General features: G+C 45.9%; 1 protein-coding gene across 2 annotated transcripts in view; it reads right to left on the bottom strand.

Moving 5' to 3' along the window:
- LOC111939319 (uncharacterized) overlaps nt 1-21933 on the bottom strand; it is a 143051-nt gene that overhangs the window by 80150 nt on the left and 40968 nt on the right. Inside the window, exons 1-3 of one of the 2 annotated variants that reach the window (XR_015278844.1) lie at nt 19863-19989; nt 3055-3126; nt 2701-2811 (exon numbers count right to left, since the gene is read on the bottom strand). The gene's annotated coding sequence lies outside the window, so the exon portion shown is untranslated. Of the gene's footprint in view, nt 1-2700; nt 2812-3054; nt 3127-19862; nt 19990-21933 lie in introns of those variants that run through there. The other variant, XM_086861031.1, reaches the window with a different exon arrangement.

Below are 21933 nucleotides of genomic sequence, written 5' to 3'. Positions count from 1 at the left end.
CTCTGCTCCTGGTTTGCTTCCCAGCCCCATTCCATGGATACAATTCCTCCAGAAGCTGGGATCTTTAATAAAGCCAAACCACAGGAATAGCTCTCATAACTGCTCTGATCTGTTCCTCTGATGCCAAAAGCTCTCCAAACTTCAATTTCATCTTGAAATAGTTCAGGGCAAGGTAACTCGGCGTTACAATCCCACTTTGCTGTTAAACAGAGGCACAGCAGAGTGCTAAGGATTGTCCCAGGCCATAAAAACAGCAGGAAAAAGACAACCAAACCCCTGATTCCTGATCCACAGCCACTTGCTCCATCCCAGTGGACAACATTCTTTCCTAGGATGACTAAAAATATTGGGATCTTCTGCAAAATCGAGTGGGATGCCTAATTTTGGAGGTGAAACAAGCAGCCCAGCATGGGAAACTGTAAAAGGGGATATAATATCCCAACTTCCTGAGCTCTGGTCCCATAAACAGCTTCACAGCTTGTTTCCCACACAGGCACCTGTATTTTGGGGGCAGACAAGAAGTGACACGTGTTTGTGCAAGGTCCTGTTTTCCCTTTCTCTGGCTGCACTCCTGTACATCCAGATGTGAGCAGAATATAAAATCCAGGCGTATAAATATCCATGTGCATTTCAAAGGTATTAAAATTAGAAGGGACTTTGATGTTGGACTCGGAAAAATGCTCCTGACACCACGTAGAGCTGTGGGAATGAGCTGCCTGCTCAGAAATCCAAGGATTTGGAGGACAGACCTTTCCCTCAAGGTGCTTCTTCCCACCCATCACCTCTTCAGGAAAATAAAATTCCCATGGTTAAGCCTTGACCCCTTTCCCTGGGTTTGTGCCACCCCACAAAGCTGTCCCAATATCACCACAACACCTCAGAATAATTAGAATTTTGGTAATTAGTGACATATCTGAATTAGCCAGGCTAGATACCCTTAGTACCAAACCAATTCTCTCACAAACAACCCTTAAAGCAAAACAAATCCAAAAGAATAAGCAAATTAACAACTCCCTGCACCCATTTCTTTAGGATGACAGATCAACAAACACAGGCATCTTATTTATTTTGTTGTGGTTTTTTTTTCCCCAAACAGCTTTTTATATCTCCTGACCCAAAATAAGCCCAGCCCCAGCTGTGGTGCCTTGTCAAACAGTAATTACTCTATAAAAGGCTGACCAAATGGGGATGTCGGTGGGCCAGAGGCATGGAATTATTTTAGGACTCGCACAAACTTTCTCTGGGAGTGGTGAGAGGAGCTGTGGGCACTGTGGTGCACCTAAGAAATGAGCAAACACCAGAGGGTTTTGTTTTTTTTCCTGCTCATTCCAAGCCTCACCACCTGATGTGAAATGACTTGCCCAAATTTCAGCTCGAGGGAAAAGGGAAAAAAAAAAAAATAGGTAGAAGCGAGATTTGTTTCCTCCTCCGTAAGAGAGGCTTTGCTCTGTGACAGGTTTGGAGATTTTTCTCCCCAGGATTTGCTGCTGAACCACACCAAAACTTGTGGCAGCAAGACCCTGGGCATATTTCATTATGCTGGGAGGACACAAAAAATAATTAAAAAATAAATCAGGTATCATAGAATTCCCAGAATGAGTTGGAGGAGACCCTAAAGCTCATCCAGTTCCATGGACAGGGACACATTCCACAGTCCTGGGTTGTTCAGTGCTTCATCCAGCTCAAGGATGGGCTTGCACTTCTTATTTTTTTGCAGTATTTGGCAATATTTGGGCTCCCTGAACCCCTCCTGCTGAGCCTAAAGGACCAGGAGCCCCTAAATCCCAACTCCCTCATCTTCTCAAACCTTCAGGAACCTGAATCCTTTCCCCTGGGTCCTGCCCTGCCTGGTAGGAAGATGGGGAAGCTCTGTGGGGAACCCTAGAGTGGTTCAGAGTTTGAGGGTGGCAGTGCTCGGTTCAGAAACCCTGCAGGAAATGGTGGCCCTTTTCCAGCTTCCAAAATATCCCTCCTCCTCCTCCTCCTCCTCCTCCTCCTGCCACAGGGAAACAGGGTGAAAAAGGAAAGTGCTTTAGCAAGTAGGAAGACAGCAAATTCAAAATAGAACCAGAGGGGATTAAAGCAAATAGCCAGACTGTCCCAAACTGTGTTTACTGCCACAAATCCTGTGGCAATTCCTGGTGTTTTCAGGGGGTTCTTCCTGTGCTGTAACTTTGGGATTAAACTTGGCCCCCTGCATCATCAGGTCCCAGGAGGGAGATGCTTCTCAAAGCCATCCTCCAATCTCAGAGCCCAAGGCACCAAAATGCACGTGGATTTTTGCTGGAAGGGCTGGGAGAAAGTGACAGCATCTGCCTGACATGAAATTCCCATCCTTAATTAGGGATTTCAAATAAAAATCCAGTTTTCCGAGCAGCACGGTGGGTGTCAAATAAAATAAAATAATCTCAGTGAGAGTCAAGGCTGTTTTCCACTTAGCATGTGTTTTTGCACCCAGGAATTTCAGAGAATCATGGAGTTATTTGAGTTGGAAGAGTCCTTAAAGCTCACCCTTTTCCAACCCCTTAATTTCAAGTTAAAAACGTGTGGCAGCAACGGGTCTGTGTGATACATCACAGCACAAATATACAAATAAATCCGAGTTTAGCATCTTCCTGAGCTCTCAATTATCCGTGCAATTCCCAACTGGCACAAGGAAAAAAGGCTCATCCCTCCAGGTGACAGGATGGAACATCTCACCTGTAAACAGCTCCTCCTCAGGCTGCTGGCCAGGGGGAAGGAGCAGCTGGATTTGGGACGGCAGATTTTCTGTGTGCTTCTCAAAAGAGACTTCACCAGCACTGGCAGACCCTGGAAAAGAAGGGAATTCATGGTGGAATTAGAAATGATCTCCAGATTTTTCTCTGCTGCTGAGTGATGGAGAGCACAGCTCTGGTCACGTGCTGGGAGTGGCCTCAATGTGAATATTTCCCTTAATTTCTTCCTCTTTGGATATCCCTGATTCTGAAACCTTCCTCTGAATATAACTGGGGTAAGCATAACACAGAAATTGCAGGATAATTAAAGAAAGACATGGAAAATAAATCTACATACCCTCTGTTCCACGGGGTGGCTTTAAAATGCTGGGGTTTATTCCTTCTCTCTCAATCTGCCGCCAGCACTCGGCTACATGGGAGAAAAGGGATTGAAATTAAATGAAATTAAATTAAATATTGTGTCTAGTTCGTTATTAACACCTCCCAAACAGTTCTGAACCTCTCACTTTGTGCCATAACCCAGATTTTAGGGACTATAAAGCACTGGCAGCAGGTTCAGACCTGGGCTAAATTCTGAATTAAGCCATAAAAGCAGCAACCAAAAACCCCAATTTCTGTAAAAGCTGCCCCAGCCCCAAATGCTCCTGGCAGACTTTAAAGGTGAGGGATGTGACAGATGGCTGCTCCTGCAGCACAAGTGATGCAGCACCTCTGTACAAATATTGTACTGTGCAAATATTCATCAGCTCATTGCTGCCACAACCGTGTCAGGTGAGATCATTAACACCACCCCTAATTTCCCTGATAAGTAGGCTGAGACAGGAGGGTGGAGAGCATTGTCTAAACTCAAGCAGTGAGTAACAAAGAGAACTCTGAGCCATCCTCCCCTCTCTGAGTCCATGCAGGGCTTTATTTTTTAATTTTTTTTGGTTGTTGTTTAATTCAGAAAATGAAATCTTTGGGACAGTTTGATCCCGTGCCAGCTCAAAAAAAGCAAACAAACAATGGATTTCAGCTCACACCAGAACTAATGAAGCATTGATGTTACACTGAAATGGGGCTTAGCTTAAGTATCCATTTTTAACTCTCAGCTGAAGTGAAAACATTAATTCATGCAAATCAATGTTCCCTAAACAATAATTTTCCTCTAGAACATTTCTTCTTTTTTAACATAAACTCTTATCTAACAGAACCCATTTAAAGGATTATATCTGCAGAGTTCAGCAATTAGCTCTGTAAATTGTTTTCCTTGAGTGTAGGGAAGGTTCCATTACACAGTGAAATATAAAGTGTATGCTATAGTCCATGAAAACCTCTCTTGGAACGATGATTATCCTTCAAAAAGGCTGGGATGAGGGCCAGATTACCAGAAAGAACTCAAGTTGTATTTGTACACCCAAATTCCTGCTTTATTTCATACAAGTATCCACTTTCAGCCCATCTTCAGGGGTTTTGAAAGGTAATTGTTTCTGTGGAACACCCACAGGTCGAGTTTTCCCTAAAACGCAGCCCTAAAAATCCACTCTGAGGGATAAACAAGCAAACAGGAAAGGGGTGCACAGAAACAGGGGAGGGATGTGCTTCAAACAGCCAAAAAAGGGTGGGAAATGGCACTGAGGGCACTTCAGGTGCTGCTGGAAGTGAGGATGAGGATGGAGAGGCTCATCCTCACCTGACTGCAAATCCAGAGAATCTCAGGAGAGCCACAGAGGATTGTAGAAGAAAAGTGCAGGGGGTGTAAAAGATGGCTGGAAGTCACCTGAACCATCACTCAAATCGTGGCTGAATTAAAAATGGAATCTGCTGGTGTCCACACGAGCTCTGAAGATCTTTAGGATTGGAGATGCCACAGCCTCACTGAGCTGCACCACCCTCCCAGCTCTGGGGCTCCTCCTCTCCTTAAATCCAACCAGAATTTCTCCTGGAGTGACAGCAGGGCGTTTTCCTGAAGGCAGCTTTATTCAATCAGGTCACCCACAGGTGACACCACCACAACATCCTGCCCACTCTGCTCCTGAGCCACAGGAGCACAAAATACAGCCCCTTCTCCTTGTTCTCCATGGATGCCTTTGTCAAAGAGTTGTATCCATCATCCATCCATCATCCATCCATCCATCCATCCATCCATCCATCCATCCATCATCCATCATCCATCCATCCATCCATCCATCCATCCATCATCCATCCATCCATCATCCATCCATCATCCATCCATCCATCCATCCATCATCCATCATCCATCCATCCATCCATCCATCCATCCATCCATCCATCCATCCTTCCATCCATCCATCCATCATCCATCCATCCATCCATCCATCATCCATCCATCCATCCATCCATCCATCCATCATCCATCCATCCATCATCCATCATCCATCCATCCATCCATCATCCATCCATCCATCCATCCATCCATCCATCCATCATCCATCCATCCATCCATCATCCATCCATCCATCCATCCATCCATCATCCATCTATCCATCCATCCATCCATCATCCATCCATCCATCCATCCATCCATCATCCATCCATCCATCCATCATCCATCCATCCATCCATCCATCCATCATCCATCCATCATCCATCCATCCATCCATCCATCCATCATCCATCCATCATCCATCATCCATCCATCCATCATCCATCCATCCATCCATCATCCATCCATCCATCCATCCATCCATCCATCCATCATCCATCCATCCATCCATCCATCCATCCATCATCCATCCATCCATCCATCATCCATCCATCCATCCATCCATCCATCATCCATCCATCCATCCATCCATCCATCCATCATCCATCCATCATCCATCCATCCATCCATCATCCATCCATCCATCCATCCATCCATCCATCCATCCATCCATCATCCATCATCCATCATCCATCATCTATCCATCATCCATCCATCCATCACAGCAATCCAGAGTGAACACCCTTCACTGTTCCCTGATCCAAGTCCTAAATCCTGAAACACCAGTGAAATCCAGGTCCTGGGACACACACAGGTGGTGCCAGGAGCACAGAGAGGGGAAACTGCCCAGAAGAAAATACAGGAACCCAAATTTCCCATGTTCCCTCTTACCTGTTAGACCAAACACCTTTTGGTGACGCCCCAGAGGATGAAGAGAGAAGCAAAGCTCCTCACACAGAGCAGTCCCACGGGGTCTCAGTTCAGCTGATCAAATTTGGTGACCCCCAGAGCTCCCACCCTTTCCACCTCACAAAGCGAAAGCCAGCTCGCAGCAGCTACGAAATACAACCCTGATTTATTCCAAAAACATCCTATTTAACGCTGTCACTTCTCTTTTCCATGCCAACATGCACACGCTCAGGAGACAGACACATTTCCATGCTCTCAGCTGGGAATCGTGTTCCTGCAAGGCTGGTGGATGATGCACAAACTGTCTCTATTTGTGTCCCCCCTTTCAGATGGCAGGGTGCCCACCAAACAAGCTGATTAGCACTTGCCCTGGGCTATCAAGGCAAGGCAATGGTATGTTTAGATCAGCAAACTGCATAACAATATAAATGTCATCTATTCCACAAGAAGCTTTGGCAGGATTTTGCATCTTGTTCCTCTTTGCGGGGATGTGCCAAAAAAGAAACACGAAGGCTTGCAGGAGGAAAGGCGGGCATGGGGTTTGCCACCCTTTCCTGGTTGCCAAAACACGTTGTGCTGCGCTGGGTGCCTCGCTAGCATCCCCCAGGAGCACCCCAAGGTGTCAGATTATCCATGAACACCCCTGGGATGGATATAAATATACAGAGAGAGCTCCTTTTCTTGTTCAGCCAGGCTGACGTGAAGAAACGAGGCACAACCAGCGTGTCTGGCACAGCTCAGGACATGATCTGTGCCCCTGCCCAGAAAGGATGGCACCCAGCCCAAGGAGAAGAGCCCTGGGTGGGCACTGCCTGGGCAACATCTCTGCTGCCAGGACCAGGCTGCAGCAATACCCAGCAGCTCCGGTGGAGAATGGGCTCAGGATGCTGGGACTGGGACATTCCCATGGAGAATGGGCTCAGGACACTGGGACTGGGACACTCTAATGGAGAATGGGCTCAGGATGCTGGGACTGGGACATTCCCATGGAGAATGGGCTCAGGACACTGGGACTGGGACACTGCCATGGAGAATGGGCTCAGGATGCTGGGATTGGGACACTGCAGCTGGCCTGGCACTCTTTAGGATCTGACTGGACACCTGTGTGATGCGGAGTGAGGGCTGGGGGCAGCTCCTGGTGGAGGAATGTCACCATTCTCACGGAGAGCACCCAGCCCTGTGGGCTTGGAGAGGGAGCTGAAGGGGAAGAAAGTTGATCCATGGCTCATTGCCGGCCAGAGGAATTCCAAGACACGACTGGGGACAACCAGGAGGATTCCAAAATTTTGTCCGGACACATCATAATTAAATCCTCAGCAGGAGGATGACATCTCCCATAGCCCAGGGTGCTCAGAGCTCCAGCCAGCCTGGCCTTGGACATTCCCAGGGATGGGGCAGAGAAAAAGTGCAGGAAAGATGCACCAAAAAAGAGAAAAAAAATAGGAAAGGGTAACCAGAAAACCATCCTGGCATGGTGTGCTCAGGGTAGCAGCAAACCCAGATCACCACACACAGAAACTGCATTGTGAGTTCACACCTGAGCAGGACACTGACAAATTCCAGGAGTTTTTATGGATTTCACAGGTCTTTCTCTCCAGTTTATGTTTTGTTCCCACACCAGGAACCAAGAGCATGTCACAGGTAAACCCCCAAATTTTCTGTGCCAATTATCCCCAGAGGGTAAAGCAAAGCTCGCAGAAATCTTCCAACACTTTCCTCCTAGAGCAAACCCAAGAGTTTTCAGCACAGTTTAAATAAATTCACAACAAAATCCTTTATCCTGGCTACTTATTAATGACTATCATTTCCTTGATTGAAGTTTGATTTTCACAGCAGACACTCAAACCTCTTGAATGAACTCTTCCAACCCATTCCTGAGCAAGGTTCCTTCTCTGAGATGCTCCTCACTGCTCTGTACAACCCCACTGCATCTCAATTTCTTGATTCAAGCCTTGGGTCAGTGCTCTGAAACCACATACAGAAAAACTCCAGAGGGCCTCTCCTAAGGAGATTATGCAAAATGTCACTTGGCATAAATTCCTATTTGAAAGTGGAAGGGGTTTTTTTTCTTCGTTATGCTAATGAAAAATCAGAAAAGATATTTTGTATTTCTGATATTAAAGAGAAACCCTGAACTTTTTCTTAGTCATGCCCTTCTGCTATTGCATATTCCTCATAAATTCATATTTACAATACCTTCTGTTACCAATTTCTTTTATTTCTGAGAACAGAAATGGCTCTGAAATGCTTTTGTTTGCTTAGCAATATCCAGAAGCATTAAACTTCTCTTACATAAGAGGATTTGTACTTTACATTAAAGTTTTCAGGCGAGAGATATTTAAAAGATTATGAAATATGCTTGCAAAAAGAATAAAAAAAATAATTAAAAAAAAAGGATGTTGGAACATATCCATCAATATTTCAGTATAAATTGTTGAAGCACCAGAATTACACGGTGCAATTATCTCTCAGAATGTATAGCTCCTAGCACTGATCTTTATGTTCAACAGAAAAAACGGTTTAATACATCACAAATGAATGTTCATTAAGTTGTTGGGGAGAATTCTGTCATAATTGAATAATGAAACGACTGCACCTTGAGCATCTGCTTAAAAACTCTGCTGCTCTGACTGGATCCAGCACAAGGGGACTTTTATGGGATATTTCTGCCAACACCAAGGTTTGGATGAAGCCAGATTTTTTTCTGGTTATTGACCACAGATTTGGACTCTCCCTGTGAGCAGTTCAGAATATTGAACAAGTCAGTGGCAATTCTGATCCCTGGGGGTCCCTCCCAACTCAGGATATTCCAGGATACCTCAGATGAGGTGGACAACAGGCTCCAAGGAAAAATTGTGTAAAAGGGTTTGGATTTCTCTCAGATTTCTTTTTTTTTTAAACAAAAGAAATTAGTGAAAATTATATTATGTCACATAGTCTATTATTATTATTATTATTATTATTATTATTATTATTATTATTATTATTATTATTATTATTACAGAGTCTAATATTACTAATATAATTATTATTGTTGTTGTTGTTGTTGTTGTTGTTGTTACTAGTCTCCCAGTGAGCAGTGCCACGTTGTACATGGAATATTGAACAAAATCTGTGAAAATTCTGATCCTTGGGGTTGCAACTCAGCATATTCCAGGATACCAGAGATGAGCTGGACAACTGAGTTGAAGAAAATATTACATAAAAATATTTGGATTTCTCCCAAATTTCGGGGGTTTTTAAAGAAATGAGTGACAATTCTATTGATACATCGCAGAGTCTTTTTTCAGTATTATTGAGATGATGATGATGATGATGGTGAATATTATTATTTTCCTCTATATCCTGCCTTTGCAGCAACAGCTCCCATCCCCTGACCCTCCCATTCCCCAAAGTTTTTGGTGGCTCAGCCTGGGCTGGGACCCCAAACCTGGGCCCATTTTTTTGCCAAACAGGGGCAGATTTGGGGCTAAGGGGGGACACGAGGAGAGCCCAGCCAAACCCCCCAGTGCCAGTTTGAGCTGCTGTGGATGTGCAGCAGGGCCCAGGACGGCTGTTCCCTGGCAGTAAATATTCCAAGTTCCCCCCTGGCACACAAAGGGAGCAGTTTTCCGCTGCTGTAGATCACGGGCCGTGGATAATCAGCCCGCTATTCACTTCCCCGGCGCTGCGGAAGCGCAATCAGGAAAGCATTATGAGCAAAAACCTGCCCTGCAGGGATAGACTTGCTTTAATAATGTTTATGACTTGTCCATATTGTATTTATGTCTGGAAGTTGATTCCTTGGGTTTTCCCACCCTTCCCCCCCGCAACTGCCAGCCCCCAAAAGACAATTTGCAAGCTGGATACTCCGCCAGGAGAAAAAGGGGGAAGTGCTGATGGACACTCTCCTCCCTCCTCCTCAAGATCCCAGCCAGAAATAACACTTGATTTTATTTTATTTTCTTCCTAACCTCACCTTTTCCTGGACTGCCTGGTTCAAAACCAAGCCCATGTTTCACACATTAACAGTTTGGCCTCAAGAAGTGCAGCACTTTGGTCAGGTGCTGCCCTCCTGTCCTGAAAACCAGCCAGGATTGATGCCACAAGCAGCAATGATGGGAGAAAATGATTGGAGATTTCCCCCAGCATATCATAATTTTCACTGAGTTCTTTTCAAGCCATCCATCTCAGTCACCCAAATCCATCCCAGGAAACAAATCCCAGAGAGGAGCCAATCTGCAGATAAATTGCAGGGACATGGGCTGGGAGAAAACCCAAGCAGAGAATTCCTTCCTCTCCACACTCCCAGGCAGGTTCTGCAGCAGGAATCTGCTGTGTTTGCTCTCCCTGGGTTATTCCACTTGGATTCCACCTCTCCCTCCTGCAAAATCTGCCCCAAACTTTCTGATTTTCCAAGGTTTTCAAGTCACCAAGCGCTGAAGCTTTGGCTTAATTGTGGCAGGTAAATGTGATGGCAAAGGCACGCACACAAACTGAATCTCCAGGGAGGAGGGTGCACAAGAATTCCTCAATTCCAGGGATTTTCTGGGTGTTTTGCTGCATTTCCCTTTTGTCCAAGTGCTCTCACTCTGCTGGGAGGCAGGAAAATCCCCAGGCACCTCTGACTTTATGGATCCAGAGCTAGATGCAGGGATGGCTCAGATCTTCAGGCACAAAACCTTCCAGACACATCCCCTGGCTGAGGGACGCCTGCCCTGGCAAACCATCCCCTCCCCAGAACAAAGCACAGCCAGTTTTGGCACAAACACCCCAAAATGAGGCAAAACCAGTTAGATAATTTTAGAAGCCAACAAGAAGGAGTGTCTGAGCTCCCCAAACTCCAGCAGATCCTCCCAAGCCCTGGAGCAGGGCTGGGTTGTACAGAGAGCAGGCAAAGCTGAGCCTGGGGGAGCCCTGAGAGCACAGAGGTCACCACCAAAAGGAGAAATACGGATTTTATCCCTGCCCTGGGGGCTCTCCCTGGCTCCTGCCGGGAGATGGAGAGGAGGAATCACTTGCAAAGGCTCTGCTGACCTCTCCCTGGCAGCCTGGGCAGGCAGTAAGGGCAGGTGGAGGTGAGCATCTGTGGCTCCTGTGCCTCGCAGCTGCCCTGCACTCAAAGCTTTGTTCTGTTTTACAGCACTAAAAGACAAAATAAACAAGTCAGTCATGACTTCACTCTCCTGTGTGCCTGTATTTGCCTACAAGAAAAGCCCCCAGAAGCCACAAGGTTTCCTTTTTATTTACCTCTTTTATCTTTGCTTATTTTCTCTGGTGAAAAGTAACCCAACCTTGGCTCGGTATAAACCCAGGCAGAAACAAAAACCCTCTTGAATTCCTCTTCATTATAAATGGATTGTCAATGTGTTAAATAAATCAGTGAAAATGGAAATCCAAAAATAAATAGCCATCCTGCTGTTGCCATGACAACTCAAATTTTTTACCTGGACAGAGATTTTCTGTTTCACAGTTCGTAATCGCTGAAAAGGAGGGTCACATTTATTTTATTTTTTAAATCCTGGCACATTTCACCACCTACCCCCAGCATAAAAAAAAAGGGGGGGGGGGATTATTTTTGGTTACTTTTTAGCAAATGAGGGGAAGATCAAAGAGAGAAGCTATTTTTCACTGCAGACAGGAGAAAGGAGACACATTCCATTTACAACAACAGAGCTCAGAGCATCGACTCAGCCCAGAAAGGACAGAGAGCACAAAAAATTTCAGGATTTCAAGGTTTTCATGTGGCCCTGCCATGCAAAAGGCAGGGCACATATAGAGCAAGATTAACATATCTTAAAAACATATTTTGGCTCATTGATCAAGGCAGTTTTACCATGGGAAAAAGCAACCTCGCCTCAGAACATCAATAAATGTTTTGCAGCTTGTGCCACTGTTGATGTCAGTGAAATGTGTGCTTAAATGACCCAGACTGCAAAATTAATGCACTTCCTGGTCCTTAAAAATGGGAGAAATCAACCCAATTCACCCCAAATCCATGTGGGGAAGGGCAAGATAGAGAAAAATCCCATTTTGCAGTGGAATTATCTCCTGATCTACCCTAGGTGTGAGGGCAAGGAACATTCTGGGGTGGGAAATTGAGGGGAATTCACCAAGAGCTACCCCAGCTGTCACCTGGGACTCCCTGGCCAAGGCCAGCAAAGTCACACCAAGGTCTTTTATTCCATTTTACCTGCTTTAAATAATCTATTTGGTATCTGCTTGTCTGGAGCCTGGTGGGTGGATGATTCACAGATCAGAGAACACCTTCATCTCTTGGCTGGCAGACAGGCAAGAAGCCTTTCCTTCACCCCAAGAGGTAGCAAAAAAAGAAAAAAAACACAGCCAAAAAATACTTTAAAAGTTCAGAAATTCAAAAAGGCAGCTAAAGAAATCCCAGTTGAAAATAGCATCACTTTGGTTTGCTTCCACTGGCCAATGGGAGCAATTTCTTCGTTAAATAACAAATTTCTTTGTTAAATAAAATGAATTTTCAAAATGGAGCCTTGACCAAAATATTTTCTTCAGGTTGAAACTTTGTGACTTGTTAAAAAAACAAACAAAAATACCAAATAAAAACAAACAAAAAACCAAATTCAAACAAACAAACAACCCCTGAAACATTCTGAGTTGGGGACAGGGAGGAAGCAGCACAGAAGGAAAATGCTCCCAGTAAAGAATCTCCACAAATTGGCCTTTTCCACCAAAAAATACCTTTTATCACAAAATGTCTCGACTTGCATTCAGTGGAATGAATTAATCTTGGTCAAAATCCAGCCTAATGGCAACAAAATGCTAAACACACCCCCAAAAAATCAGACAATCAAGTGAGAAATTCTCATGGAATCATAGCCAGGATAAAGAGCTTTTGCACTGAAATGTAGTTTTGTTATTAATATATGTTCCTCCCATTTGCTGGGATTTTTTATGGCTCTCTACACACACATATGCAACACACACAGGGATTGGGAAAGTGCTCCAAACAAATCTGGGTGTTTGCATCCTGCCTTGCCCGAAAAGCAAAGCAGACTGTTCAAGCAGCAGCCGCTGAAAGCAAGCATTCAATTCTCCTCAGAGGCTCGTTTTCCTCTAAATGGGCCTCTCAGACTCGGTGACAACTCTTAGCTGCCTGAGAAAAAAAAAAAAACTGGAATAGAAAAAAAAAAAAGAGGAAAAAAAAAAGGAAAAAAAAAAAAAGAACCTATTTTCCAGTGCAAAGTAATCCCTGCTCCATTGCCATGGCACCAGACATCCGTCTCTTTCTTTCATTGACCAGACGAGGTCCTCCTCAGCCTCTAGCTCCCTTTTTTTTTAAAAAAAAAATAGATTTTTTTTTGTTGTTCATGCATGTGTGTGTGTGTGTGCTCCTGAATTTGTTTCCTTGGTAGGAAAAGGAGTCATTAAAGTATTAGTCGGGGTTGATTGATTCTTCAGGGAGGGGAGAGGGGTTTGTGGGGCTTTGTCATGATCTCAAAACAGAGGTGCAAGGTTGGGATAAGAAAAGGAAGATGCAGCTTCGCCCCTTGGAAAGCCCAAGAGCCCCCTTCACAGGCTGGAAGTTGAATCCTTTCCAAAAAAACTCGCTGGTTTCTTCAAGGTATTGTGAACATCCGTGAAATAAAGGAGGAGGACAGTGTAATCTCTTTTTTGCTTTTAACTTCAGAGCAGTTTACATGATTGTGCCACGGCTGAGGAGCTGCCTACAGACTGCAGCAAACATATAAAAAGGGGAGAAAAACAAAAAGCAGCAACTGAGACAGATTAAAATGAATAAAAAAATAGAGAAAAACAATCAAAAAGAAATATATATGTATATATATATACACTTGAAAACAAAGCAGTGCTGGAAATCATACAGAGGTTACCAAAACCACCTTAAATCTGCTCCCCCCTTATTTTTTTTTCCATGCCCTCCTATCCTCTCCTGCTTCCCAGGTTAAGGAAATCCAACCCAGTTGCAGCTTTTTGGGGTGAGCATGGTGCTATAAAAGTGCTGCCTGATGACTCAGCATCTGTTGCTTTTCTTTTCTTCCCTGGGAAGCTGGAATTGTCTCCGTGTGGGATGGGGGGTGTTGCAGGTGCCCCATTTTTTGGGGAATGGCTCAGCACCTTGGTGGGATGTGGCTCTTGGCTGGCTGGAAAACGCCAGCAGCACACATGCAGCTCTGATTTCTCCATCAGGGCAACAGAACCTGATGGGTTTTGTAGGGAAAACAAAGGAAATTTTCCCTCACGCAGAGGAAGAACATCCTCAGTGCAGTTTCAGTGAATTTTTACTAATGAACAACCCCAAACACCCACCCCAGCCTCCAACAGGAGCCCAGACGAGACAGACAGCTCTGATCTGCCTAACACCACACCTTCGGATTCCATAAAAAAATCCATTTCCAGTGGCCAGGGCAGAGGAGGGAGCAGGGCCAGGGGACAGATGGATGCTCAGGGCACACCCTGGGCCGCGTGTGCCCACGGTGGACGCGCCTCCAGCGCGCTCCCGACGCCCGATTGATCCCCCCTGGCTCCTGCAGTCCGATCAATTCTGCATTCAGCGCAGAGCTGAGGGAATTTATTACTCCTCGGAAAGTTCCCAGCAGAAAGGGAGGTGGATCTGCGGGGCAGAGCCCAGGGCTGCAGCGGTTTTTCACTCGCCCCTTCCCACGCTGCTTCCCCAGAAGGTGTCGAGCGCCTGATTTAGGAGCAGCAGGTCCAGCTCTGAGGGTGACACGAGTGCTCCTGGCACGGTGGCATCTCCCAGAGGCACCATTTGGCCCAGATTTCGTTATTTAGATTGCTGGGCACGGAAAGGGGAAGGGGGAAGGAGGAGCAGAGGGGTGAGGTGATTTCAAACACGCTCATGACATCATCTCATCACCCTGAGTCCAAACCATTTATCAACCTGGAGCTGATTCCTCCCAGCCAAGGCCAAGGGGACACTTTTGTTGGGCACAGGGGACAAAGTTACCTTGCAGTGCTCTGGATGCTTTGGCACTCACACATCTCTAAACTCATCTCCCATTGCATTAAGGAAAACGTGTCTCCCCCAGTTGGCACAACTGTGAAACCCACTCCTGTCTGACACCTCCCTGAGCGCCAGGAGCAGCCTCCTTCCATCCCCACTTCAGGGTCAGCCTTTCCTAAAGCCCTGATAAACAGACACTTTCCTATTCCAGAAGAATCTGGACTCCAGGAAGATTCCCTGGCTTGTTTTATACTCAGAATATTCTGATTATATCAGAATGTGGGTCCAGCACCCACATTCAATCTCTAGCAGCAGGAACTGCAGTAAATTGAGCCCAGGAAGGACAAAAGAAGAGAGAAAACTTCAGCTCATGGCTCTCCCTGGAAAGGATGGATAGCAGTAAGGGAATGCTGCTTCCTTAAGCTGGGAAGGGAGGGAATGATGAGATTTTAGTTCTCTCTTCCATCCAACCCCAGTTTGTAATTTAACACCTTCCCCAGAATATTCTCCTGCCTCCTCTAAAACATCTGGCCAGAGGTTATGAACTCCAGCGTGGCTCCTGCTGCAAAAAGGAAGGGAATACCAGGGAGCAAGATGGCAAATGTTGGACAATGAGTCAGGAACACATTTGTGCTTAAAGACCTTTATGATCAGGCTCAGTTTCTGGAAGATGGAGCTGGGACATGGATATAAATACGGCTTTGAAATTGCTTTGAAATAAAATCTCCATTCCTACACCCAGAAAAATACTGCAATAATTCCAGCCCAGAGGTTCCAAACCTGATTCCTCACCCCACATTCCAAATTATCCACAGCACCTGATGGGATTTTTGTTCTTGCTTATTTTGCTGCTCCTGCCTCACACAGCCCCTCCTGAGGGTGTGCTGGGATTGGCTCTAAAACTGCCTCCTTCCCACCAGGATTTTTATGCAGACAAATAAAACGTAAAGCAGGACCAAACCAGCATTTCACATTTCACATTTCATGCCTTGACCTCTCCCAGGCACAAACCAGTCCCCCTCAAGCTGCAAGAGACACTAAAAATAGAGTCAGGTCAAATATAGCTGGGACATCTCACACCGAGCACGTCTCACACCGGGCTGAGTCCCAAACACAGCAAATTCAGGTCCTGCTCCCTCATTCCCAGCAGCTCTTTCAAGCAGCAAAATGAAAATGATGGGATTCGCCCAAATCCCATTGTCTGTGCTAGTCTCCACTCCCCTCCGCATCCAATTCCGCAGACAGCCAGAAGAGGGGGATCACATACAGGACTGACCAAAAGGTGACTTCAGCACCACAAGCAGTTTTCCTTCAACAGATTTTTTTATTATTTCAAATTTGCCCTTTCCCCATTCCAATTCCCACTGGTGACGGGGGAAAAAAAATAAATCCCCTCCTCTCCAAGAATCCCATGTGAACAAAGCTGCAGTCAGTGAGGCAAGGTGGTAACAGGGTAATTTATAGTGGTTTTAGGAGGAAAAGTGTGGGTTTAAGTGAAACCACACTAAATTAAAAAGGAAAAAAAGTTTAGTTCCTGAGAAAAAGAAATGCTGGAACAACAAGGAGTAATAATGGAGAATAATGGGCCTCTGAGCAGCTCTTGTGGACCTGATTCGGGTTCCACAAGTTCCAATAAAGCAGCAAAACGCTGACAAACAGCCTGACTGGGGGGGCTGGTGCAGAAATCACATCCATTCTTATTTTTCTTAATTCTGGAGAGAGAAACAACAACACAGCACACAGAACAGGGCAGAAACTTTCCCAGTCCTTCCTCAAGTGGGGGAGAAGCCGAGTCCTGGACTGGCCTGGATTTCACGCACCCCACAAGGAGCAGAAGTCTCAAATTATCCTGCCAAAATCTTGGAATTCAAGGGAAAACCTTGAACTCTGAAGCCATTAGGAGACAATTAAGAATTGATCAGCTTTCCCTGCCCCAGGCTGCAGCCTCACAAGTCATCCTTCCCTCTCTGCTGCCCAGCACCTGCCCCTACACCCATTTTCCTCACTCTGACATTCCAGGACACCCTGGAGCTGCCAGATCCCTGCTTTTCCAGCATCCCCAAATTCTCACTTGCACCTCCAAAATCCCCCAATGCCCTAAAGGGCACAAAAGAGTGCAATTCCCAGTTTAGAGGGATTTGTCTTTCTGGATTTGAATGCTGAATTCAGCAGATTCAGGCACCCAAATCCTGTAGGCTGACATACAAATCCTTGTCATTGTCCCTCAATTTTTCCCCCACCCCTTCTGGCAGGTTGATGCAATGCATTACCACACAGCAAATAAAAGAAATAAAAATAAATAAATGCTCCTTCAAAAAACCACAATTTATTTAGATGTTGTGGGCCAGATTTACACCAAAACCGAGGAGGGATTGATGCTGATTTAGCCAAGGTGCTGCCCAAGAAACCCCTCCAAAAAAATTAAATCTATTTTCCCTGGCTTACTTTCACAGAAGAAAGAAACCAGCTTCAGAAATAATCCAGCCAGACCCCTGGGGAGAAGGAGGAGGAATAAAAAATAAAATAAAATAAAAAAAAAAACAAAAAAAACCCACAACAAAACCCAAAGCAAAGCGGGCTCCTTCTGGTGTTCCCAGACTGGGGGAAGGAGGGGGAGAGTCTGGCGGGGAAGGGGGAGCCGGGGCGGGACGGGGCACACCCGCTAACCCCGGACAATCGGATGAGCAATCTTTGTCAGGAACAAAAGCCATCTGCTGAGCGCACCAGGAATTGACTGGGAGCAAGGACAAAGGCAGGCAGCAGCACACGGCGGGCCGGGCTGCTCCGGCGAGGTGCCAGGGTCAAGGCAAGCCCCGCTCCCCATCGCTCCGCAGGCATCGATAATGCTAAAGAACCCCGCGGATCAACTCCCGATGGAGCAAATCCCTGCGAACTCGCTGCCAGAGGGATGGAAAGGCCATTCCTCCCCATGGAAACCCCCGGGGCTGGCCAGGCTGAGCACGGCTGGGGGCGATCCGCATTTCTTTAGGTGCCGCAAAATTGGGAGGGGAGCGAGGAGAGCCCGGGTTTTGGGAAGCACACACGCTGTGCCCACGCAGAGAGGATGTTTAATAACAAACCCCACTTCCCAAAACGCCCCCATCGGCATCGCAGCCTATTCCAGCTCCTAAATGTGCATTTCTCTGCGTGCGCTCCCCACCACCCAAATTATCCATCAATAACCAGGGATAAGCCGGGTGCTGGAAGAACAAATGGCTGTGCCACGAGGGATTCGAGCCTCAAATTTGGAATGCTCCTCCTTCAAGCTTTGTGGATCCTTTTTCAGGCCACCTCTCCCCTCCGTGCCTCAGTTTCCCTTTGGTGAGGCAGGATTTATGCATCCTGTGAGAGGAAAACACCTGGAAAATAGGACAGCCCCTGATATCCCAGTAAATAGGGCAGGCAAGAACCTACATTTCCATGGGAAGAATTGGTTTAACCCAATTATTAATACACCATTTACTCAGAATTAGCTACAAGTGAAAAGCAGCAAACTCCTAATAAGTGATATTTCAACAGGTCCTTCTTTTCCTCCAGGACAGACTCGGCCTGGGAATGGTTTTACAAATCATCTCTACTCAAAATGGTTCAGTTATTTCAAACTCTCATTCCAAATTGGCATTATCTTTTGGGATGATATTTGGGATAAGAAAAAATCTCCCTTCCTTATTTCAGATTCAAAGTCAGGTTATGCCCCTCAGCTCGTCCCTTTGTAATTTGTGTGACCACCTGTATTTCAGCACATCATGAAAAAAAAAACCCAATTCTTTTTTTCCCACAGAAGCTATGGAAAGATCCCCTGTCCCTTGGAAACTTTCTAAAATTCATTATGCTTCACACTTTTGGGTTAATTTTTTTTAACTAGATCTTCCTCCTGAAAACCATTGGCTCCACCTGAGAAAATTCACAAATATATATATTTTAATGTTTCATTTTCTACTTTTTAACTCCACATCTTTTATTCCTAAAGACTCTTATGTGCATCTTTCTGTGCATGTTCAAGCATTCAGTCCATCTTGACAATTCCTGGAATTATAACATGGATTTTTCTGTTCGATGGCACAGCACTACAGGGAAAACAACCATTTCAAATCCATCAATGAATTCCAACCAATTCAGCCCAAGAAATCCAGGAAAGGGAGGCAATGCAGAGGGAGGCACTACTCAGCAATCCCCATCTCAGGAATTAAATGAATAAAAGCAATCTGAAGCAAAGAGGAACAAAATAGCAGAGCACACATTTCCACTTCCCCTGGCATCTCCCTCTCAATCATCTAAATGGTTCATTTAACCTGTTCCTAAGTGCCCCTGTGGAAAAAAAAAATGCAAATTTTCATCCAAGTAAAAATGACTCATCACTTAAACAGGAGGATCTTCACCCAAGTCAGCAAAGAATTGCAAAGTGAAATTGGGGATGTAGATAAGCCACAAAGCCACGAGCAAAGCTGAGTCTACATCAAAGAGCAGCAGAGAAAACCCAGCTTAAAAAATGGTTATGAGTGCCAGAAAGTCATGTCGTGGCCTGAGAGATTCTCCACTTCAACACCAAAGCATCACCAAGCCCAGATTTCTGCGACCTGCAGCAAAATCCCTCCTGTGGGAGCCGGGCTGTGTGGGGTGGATAAGGAAGGCAATGTTGGGATTTCCCCTGTTTGATTTCCTGTTTCCCTGTCCCAGACTGGTTTGGGTTGGAAAGGACTTTAAATCTCATCCCACCTGTCATGGGGCAGTGCCACCTTCCATGGGTGCTCCAGCCTGGCCCCGACATTCCCAGCCTTGCTCATCCATCCCCATTCCTCTGCCCTACAAGCAGAAGAAATCCAGGGCTTTTTTGCCTAGAGAAAGGCAGATGAAAGCTGCTCTCCCCTCCAGACACAATAAAGCCCAAAAAACCACGCAGAGGCTTTTAGAGAGCCAGGAGGAGAGAAGGAATTAAGAAATCCAACACCAAAGAGGCCCCAGCAGCACTCGGAGTCGGGTGAAGCCTTTCAGGCCGAGCAGGCCCGAGCACAGATATTATTGTTATTATTTATTACATAACACCCAGGATTGCTGCATTTTCCCTTCACCCACAGCCACCTCCTGGAGCACTTACACTGTCACTGTCCCCATGCTGGCCTGCTTTCCTCTATCCAGGTAAATACAGAGGCCTCATCTCGGAGGCAGCTGAGTACCTATTATGCCCTGCTGTTTCTCCCTCGCACTTATCCTATTATGCCATTACAGCTGCTGTAGGGTCGGGTGTTTTCTATTTTGTGACATAATATTGTGGGCTCAAGTCCCCCCTCCCCGTGCCCAGCACACGAGGAGTGCTGGTAAAGAGCCCTTCAGGTGGCAGCAGGCAGGGCCACAAATGTGTCACCAACAGGATCCAGGAGCTGCTCGTCCCCACAGATGCTGCAGTGCCTCCCATTTATCCACAAATTACCCCTGGGGAAATATGAAAAGGCAGCACCGACCCAAAATAACAGCCAACAGCAAATAAAGGCACTTCAAATGTGCAAATAGAGACAACTTGGGGGCCTAGCAGGATGGATAACCTCTCCCTGCTTTTTAAACAGAGGGAAATATCATTTCAGGGCTTGTATTCTCTGTTCTTTCCACCTCCTGCAGCTGAAGGCACCTGAGCAGCAAAGTGGGAAGTGGGTGCTGCCAGGGACAGAGGGGTCTTTCCCTTCACCTGGGCTCTCTGTGTGCAGGGGAACTTTGGTGACTTTTGTCCTTGAAATCCCCCCTGATACTTTTGCTGCTGGAGAAAAGTCCAAGTGGGCTCTGCCGTGGCCACTGGGTCCAGCAGGAGTTTCTTGTGCCACTTTGAGCCACTGACCTTGAGAGTTTTGAGCCCTTTGGGCACCTGAGGCTGGGACAAATTCCAGTTTACAGCCAGCCCAGGACACGGTGGATGGAGAAGAGCTCAGCAGGAGGAGCTCCCAACCAAACTAAAACAGAACAACAGGGCAGAAGGACTGAACAGACACCCAGGAGCTGGGACAGGGAAAGCTCCAGCCTTCCACCTCTGCCTGAACAAAACACCCCAGGGAATGAAGGTGACCTGCAAAATGATCACACAGTCCCTGGGACCCATCCCATAACCATCCAAGGCTTTTTATTTCTATTCCTGTAACTATCCAAGGCTTTTTATTTCTATTCCTACACATGTAGAAGGCACCAAGCACAACCAGGGGGTGATTTACTCAACCAGGGGGTGATTTACTAAGCTCAGCATCAACAAAGAGTAAAAAACTCTGAAAGCCATAGGAATTAACTGCCTCCAATTCATGCCATCTTCTGAGCTGAAGCATTGTGTTATTTTTAAGGACAGGTTCCTAAATCTCTGTTTTGAGATTGCTGTTTTAAGGCCACAGGGGAGGAACACTGCAGTGCCACCACATCCAGATCCCAGCTGCTCCAATCCCAACCCTTGGCAACAAGTGCAGAGCTCCAGGATCAGAGCTGAGACCATGGCCAAGGAAAAACAAACACATTTCTACCCTATTTTAAACCACAAAATTACTGCCAAACAGTTTAATTATCAAATAATCAGGGCTTTTTGTATTTTTCTAAAAAAATAAGAATATAAATTATATCTTAACTGTTATGTTGTATCCATATCTGCTGTCCTGGATGTAGCTGAGCTGCTTATCAGAGCAAAGAAAGAGATATTCAAGTTGATGAAGAGCAAATTCTGCTTTTTTGGCTCCTTCTCCAACTTTATAAACCCAGGCTGCACTAATCTCTAAATAAATCAACAAAGCTAATTCTTAATTCTGAAGAATATGGAAGATCCAGAGCCAAGGGGAACCAGAAGAGCATGAGGAGAAATTGCAAAGGGAAAGGAAGGGTGTTTGTGGTTCTCAAATCATCCCCATCCCTGAGCTCACTGCACTCAGTAAACTCAATAAAAGAATAAGAAAGTCTTTCTCCATTTCAGCTGAGTGTTGAGTGAGTTCCCCCCCATCTGTCAGGGCCACTCTGGCTCAGGGATGGGCTGAGGTGTTCCTGATGCTCCTCCCGTGAGTGCTCCTGCAGGCTGAAGCAGAATGTGACTCAGCTCTCGAGGAAAGCTCAATAGGAAATGAAAGCTGTTGACCTGAGAGGGCCTTTCCTGGCACAGCTCAGGCTGGGAGCACGCAGAACACGGGATCCCTTTGCTGACAGCAGCTGCC

The sequence above is a fragment of the Cyanistes caeruleus genome, chromosome 23 (genome assembly GCF_971803275.1).
Source record: "Cyanistes caeruleus chromosome 23, bCyaCae1.hap1.1, whole genome shotgun sequence".
NCBI classification, from domain to species: domain Eukaryota; kingdom Metazoa; phylum Chordata; class Aves; order Passeriformes; family Paridae; genus Cyanistes; species Cyanistes caeruleus.
The sequence above is the reverse complement of the archived record's forward strand: the minus strand, read 5'-3'. Positions and strand labels throughout refer to the sequence as shown.